The sequence below is a fragment of the Papilio polytes genome, unplaced genomic scaffold (genome assembly GCF_000836215.1).
Source record: "Papilio polytes unplaced genomic scaffold, Ppol_1.0 DF824158.1, whole genome shotgun sequence".
Taxonomy (NCBI): domain Eukaryota; kingdom Metazoa; phylum Arthropoda; class Insecta; order Lepidoptera; family Papilionidae; genus Papilio; species Papilio polytes.
In genome coordinates this window covers 2,855,412-2,862,680 of record NW_013525046.1, presented here as the reverse complement: position 1 = coordinate 2,862,680, position 7,269 = coordinate 2,855,412, and positions in this window count along the sequence as shown.

Genomic DNA, 7,269 nt, shown 5'->3' with positions numbered 1-7,269 from the left:
ATGGTGGTCGTAGGTCCGGCAGCCGCCAGGGTTCGAGTCGCAGCTCGTCATCACGTTCCAATTTAGGCACCACGCTACTCCAACAAGCCTCTTCCGTACGCGGGGTGGGCACGCTGCGACATGGCCAATGACAAGCCTGAAAAATAGAAAATCATACAATAAGAACGTCATCTTACGTGAAAAGAAAACAATAGAAGAACTGTATTCAAACCCGCTTACTTAAAGAATATTCTATCAGGCCGTAATTAATAATTTCTGATACAAAATCTATATACATTGAGGATGGCTTATGGTGATTATTTAATTATAAGTGTGGCACTAAATTACAATAATTTATCAAAATTAACAATATTATCCAATGGCCACTTCATCACATTTATAGTCTGTTATTATTCCAAACATATTTAAATTAGGTACGTTTTTTCAGTAATAATCGTTTTTAAATCGTCAGCTCTAACAAAACATTAGCTCTGTAAAGTGTAATTGTATTCATTGAATTAAAAATGAGTTGGAAATTTTTGTTGGGAAAATAGAGCAATGTTTACTGGCAACTATTAAAGTCTATTCGATTACCGACACGAGAGGCTTTTTTATCTGTGACGAGTTATCAGATGCGACACGCGCGACGACAATTACTTAAATAACGCGACGCAACGCTATCACTTAACTAATAACAACCCTAATACAATAACTGCGATTTACAAGCGGTTCCCAAACTTTCTTCATATTACTAAATTTGTAACGATAAAATTTTTTCAAGTTAATGAAATATTTTCAATGTTTGACATCTCTTTAAGAACTCCTTATTGCAAAATGTTTAATGTTTTTCAAGATTTGATTCCAAAATATTTGTAACTAATAATAACGTAACAATTGTTTTTATTGTAATGAATAAATATGATTTTCATTATTAAAAAATGCTATATTTTTTCAATAATCAATTACCTAAAAGTTGTCAAATTAAAAATTAAGACTTTTAAAAAGCTAATAAAAAATATAACATGCCGTTGGAATTAATCTGCGGTTTCGCGCTCTTCCCCGCGGTCATAAACAATTCATCGGGGCTGGCGTCCACAGCCAATGATAATTATTTACGTAACGCGACTTTGTGGCACATAATGCCGATAATAATTTATTCAACTACAAATCCTGTACACCATACGATTAACATAACAAACTCAATACAACACACGCAAACTAACGTTCGTTAAAAAGCAAAACTAACTACATTAGAAATGCTATATTCATAAATATACATGTCATAACACGAACTTTTTTTGTATATTTCTAAATTAAAATTATGTCTTACTGTACTTGCTATTTTAAAAAAACTAGGTCATTACCACAAAAATCATGTAAGTAATGTAATTTTTTGTATTTTTCCAGTGTATAGGGGATTACAATCGTAAATATTCGTCCAACAATGCAAGGAACATAATGTCCATTGTTAGAAAGCGACACCATTATTCCGAATAGCAAAATTAATGTTCCGCACACTCTGCTCCCAATAAAAACGTCGGCCGAAATGCCATCTCCCAAATGAGGTAAATAAAAAAAGTAAATGTCACATTGACATTTCGGTAACCAAACTTATATTCAACATTTGTTTGTTGGTATAAAATCTTTTTGTCATTATTGTAAACATCCTAGTTCCTAAGTTTCTATTAATAATTAAATATGTCTTTTTAGCTCTACATTATGCTTTAATTTTATATTTTGCCGATATTTCGGTAAAACTCCTAAATTATTAGTGCTCTAATATTTTCATGAAAATATCCAAATAGATCCATCGATTTAATGTGCCAGTAATAAACAATACGTTACAAAAGTTAATTTTTATTTGTTATTTTACGTTCTGTTCATTTAATATTCGGCGATAAGATCACTTCGTTCACTAATATTCTCGTGTTTTAATTCGATTGTAGGTTTGTTTGAACATCAGTGAATTATTGATAAGTCGGCTGACAGATTACGATCGCTTTTTGTTTTAATAAAAGACACAAAATGTAATTTACTCAATAACCCACTCGAAAAAGGAACGTAAAAGGAAAAAAAGTTAATTGTCTATGAATGTGCACCTTAAGTATTTGTTTTTAAATATTGATTAAAATAAAACGGGTATAAAATATCTACAATGTTCTTGCTTGTGCAGTGAATTTTACGTTTTAAAGCTTGTTTATTTTAAAATGCAAATAAAGCGAAAACAATGCTTATTGCGTTTCGAATTTTCCAGTCCATTGTGTTAGTTGTGACGAACGTTGAAGCAAAAATATACAATGTTGCCATATGGTCAACGGATATACGAATAGAGCTTTTTTCTTGCATGTCATCTCTTTATATCCATTTTAAAATGGCAACTTTCAAAAGTTCATGAATAAAAAAATAATGATTGCTAATTATAATGAACAAGTTTTTTGTTTTTAATTTTACAGTAGCCACAATATTAAATACAGTTTTTCTTATTTTGGGAGTGAATTCATTTTCGAACACTATTTTGAATTTCGAATTTCGAGAAATTGAAGACAATTTCTTAATTTGAAAATCGAATGACTTAGAAATTTTAAAGCAGGAAATATTTGACAGTTTTAAACTACATTATTTTAACGATCTTTTCTTGTTTATTGAATAGTTAATTAAATGAGCGAACTATTCGCATATAAATGATACTCGCCTGACCCTTGGGACCTGTCCCGCAGGGGCGACAGGCGCGCAGTTAATTACACGCTCCACATACGGACAATCAGATAAATTCTATATTAATACAGAACAATACATAGAGACATTATTGATATAGCCACAGTTGACATTCTTGTTCTGGATTCAAATCAATCATTAATGTATCTTTTCTTCTAATTATAATCCACAGACTATAAAAGAACCTACTTATTTTTTTTTTACATTTGCTGCTTAACTTGCTTTTGTTTATAACATTGTCAATCTCTTTTATTATCCCTAAATTAGAATGAGACAAACTGACATTTCACTTCTATTGGCTTATAAAATTTAAATTTAAATTTTTTTTCATCGCTGTACAATATCGCGATTTAATTCACAGTTTTCTATTTAACTTACAAGTTAATGATTTGAAATCTTAAAAAACTAGACAAATAAAATAAATTACAACGTCTAATAGCTTTTGTATTTGTGAACTTTTTTAAACAAGCCCCATAAACGTAATGTCGTACGTGACTGAAGAATGTTCGGTGCTCAGAGAATCGTCCACTGATTTATACCAACATCAAGATATACAATTGAATCGCTTGCTTGGGATACGCTCAAAGTATCTATTAACTACGTGAGGCGCGTGCAAACACAGCTCTATACTAGGGTAGCCAGATCGCTGTCGTTTATAAGGACAATTCTGTTTGCCTCTGATTGGTTCAAATGAAAGTTGGTACTTTGACGTATGTTTCTTGATTCTTTGCTATTCAACATTTAAACCTTAAAAATAATCCAAGTACACGTTTTAATATGGGAAAAGTTGATTCTTCAAAATACAAACAATACCGGCTCTCAATTATCATGATAGCCAATAAACTTCATAACCCATACTATATCTTACTAATATTATAAATGTGAAAGTTTAGATAGATGGATGGATGGTTTGTTAGAAGGTATCTCCAGAATGGCTCAAAGAATTTTAATGAAATTTTTGTACAGCTACGGCGCATAGTCTGGAAGAACACATAGGTAACGTACTTTTGTGTTTTTTTATTCCACAATTCGAAAGCTAGTTTCTTATAATGAGCTCGACCAAAATTTAAGGCTTTAGCATATCCGTTATGTTGTATAACACGGTTTCTTAAATACTAACAAAGTATTGTCACCCTAGTGTAGTAGCGAAGTAGAGAAGTATTTACGACGTGTCATTGCGGCGTGTATTCCTTTAATGTTCGTCCAGAGGATTACGACGATTTGTCTTAGTGATTGGGCTGTAAGGCAACTTTTCACTAAACTTTTGGTTGAAAATCCTTAACTTTTTTGTAATTCTGTTAACATACTATGGGTTGTCATTTATAAAACATTTCAAATAGTATAAAAATCATGCACAAAGTTACTGGCCACTGAGAAAGAAGAGAAATGGAATTTAATTCAAAAAGAGAAATAGAAAAAATATTATCTGTATTCCAAATTCAAATACTCTGTATTTTTTCTTAATGAATATGTAGTTAACTAACACGTTAAATAATATTTAAATAAGATGTAAAAGTTATAAATTAGTTCATAGTATTTAATCTTATTGTTTTATCTGTGGTATTAAGTTCGCTTAATTTTATGAATGAGTGTGTGAACAATATGAAGTGAACTTTTAATTTAGTAAATAAGATTTACTTAAGCGAAGTGAAATGTGTTATGCCGCGTGCCATCGTTTGGTTACGATACGTGTGTGTCATTCAGTAATCACATTAATAAAATAAACAATACTTTGGTATTTCGAGGTTAGAATATCTGAAAATTAATAAATATCGTTTTTATACCATTCCTGTCGGAAATAAAGATTTGTTTTTTTAGGCTTTTAAGTTTTGAGATGATATAATTGTAATAATTCTAGCTCCTGCATAGGTATGTACTCTTTTTTTCTCAGATAACAAAAGCGATATTAAAGGCCTGTCCCACTACTAGATGTAAGAGGCGTATAGCTTAAAAAATGACGTCACTGTCAGATAAGGTAACAAAATCCGATATTTCCATCACATATTTTACAAGTTGGATCAGACAATTTACAATTTAGTGGGACAGACCCTAAATTCTGTAGTAGCTTAGTTTTAGCATATTTATTGTAATGTTTGTTCAAAAAGTTTAAAAACAAATTTAAACATAACGGAAATGGAGTTATAGTTACATTAATGTCGTGTCCTCTGTTCGTAAATATTATCGGAAGGCTGGAAATCAAAACAGCAATGCAATAAGCTGATGGCACCCGAGGCATCGTAAGCGGCTTTAATTCTAGACCGGTAGCGGCCATCGCGCTTCGATCCGATCTGTACGATGCAGTTTTAATCTCCTAAACGTTTGCAGCAGAATTTAAAGCCTAATCTTGCACGGACGTTTTATAAATGCGATGATTGATTAATTTATATAATGTTCAGGTTTGACCATACATTTTTTTTAATAAAAATATTAGTAGATTTTTTGTTAAGTTAATAATAATTCCTTTTATCCATTCCAAATAAGCTAGGTTTGTGCTATGATATGGTTCACGATAATAGTCGACTGGCGGGATTCGAACCCTTGACCTCAAGATCAGTAATCCGTACTTAAATGATCAAAAATGTTATATGTATGGAAAATCCGAAATTCCTAAAATTTATTATTTCATTGATTTCATAACAATTTTGATCTAAATTTATACGATATCGAATGAAATATTATCATTCTATCAGTGTAGGAAATGAGATAAAAAAAAAATTAACCTGTATTTAAGTAAATTGAATGATTTTGATAAGCGAAATGCTTTCATACTTTTACAACTAAAAAATAATTAAAAAACAAGTTGCTGTTACTGTCTGTAATTAAATAATAAAATAAAACTGCGTTGACAACCCTAACCGTTCCTTTGAAGGGATTAAAAGGAAAACCCTAGAGGCGCGTTAATTACTAACGGCTGCGTCAATCATTAGAGAGGCTCTGTCGCCTCTGTATTTACAACATAATGCTCCTTTAGTATTGGTGAATAAAAGAAACACGATAATTTAGCTATAAATATACTTTAGAGGTGTATATGCTTATAATATGTGTGAATTGCTTGTACTGCAAGTTATAAAGTACTGGGACCCCAATCTATTGTTCGTCAAAGAATATAACATGATTGCAATGCCATCTATCATAATCAGCTTGTAATCTATGATTCTAGGGTCTTCAATAAACAAAATATTTGGTCATATTTGTACAGCCAATAAAAAATAAACACTATTTATTGACCAAAAGAATTATAAAAAAGAACACAACTTACAAAACATATTATTTACTGTAATGAAAATTAAAAAAAAATTCTTGGCCAAAAGGAGAAGGCTCAGCTGATGCGGCTTCCAGCTTGTCACTAAACGCCGCGCTGGTTTTCAGAATAAATTCACCTTTTTTCGATTTAATAAATTCGTGGAAATTGATGAAAAAAACACCAGTTAAATACAAATCTACATATATTGATATGAGAACCTGATAAATAAGTCACAAGCATATTTTCTTTATAGCAAAACATCGCGTCAACGACTAATGAGGTAACATCTTCGCAGAAAAACAACAAAAAAACATCAAAACACCTTATTCAATAGGAGATAAAGGAAAGCAAACACGTGTAAACCACAGACAACAAACCATAGAGTCCATTCGTAGTGTTCAACACGAACACGGAATGAAAATCCCCAATTAATTGGTCCCCAGAAATCGGATCGGTAGTAAATTAAACATTTTCTCTTATTTAAAATCGAAATGAAGTCCATTTGAATTCACGCCGGCAGTAATTACAGAGTTTACGACGTGCCAAAGCGTCCGTCGAACGATTTCCACAAAATGGCGGCGCGGCGCGGAATCTCTAGAGAACGTCTTTGTATTTACAACGAGGAAAATTAATTTGTTTTTATTTTTATACGAAATTCATTTTCAGTTTTTATTACAGGAGTTATAACGATACGATCAGTTATGCTAGTTAATGGTTTAAAGTTCTATAGTGGCAAATTTCGTTATTGCCAGAATTACGTTCTTGTTCGTATTTTGCTACAAAAAATATAACGATAAATCCGATAAAGCCTACTAAGGCTTAAAAGATAAGAATTACTTTATAAGAAACTATGAATTAGGTAAAAAAAATCGAACGTTTTCATTCCAAGGGGATTGTGATTGGAAATTTTTCCTCATGGCAACTTTTTAAATTGGATTCAACTGAGCACTGAATGCGGAGTTCACTTTACTACTGGATAATGCGATCCACTCAATGCTAAGCTATCGACTTGCATTTGGAAAACGTTTACGTGGTTCGGATTAGACTTTTTTATTCGTAAACCACTATCTTATTTATGTGGCTTTTGTAAAACTCTTGTTTTACGTTTCTAACTTAACAACTTGAATAAAAACATTAAATACAATACGGTTACTAAAACACTAGAGCAAATAAATCTGCTATCGAAGTATTTTCGGCAACCCTATTAATCCTAACTTCAAGTACCTCTTCGTTCCATCTTTATGTCAGAAAAGGATAGACAATAAACTTACTGCGTCTTTAGTGTGATCCTCCTCAGTAGTTTCGATGTCTACGCTTTCATCGCTGTCTCT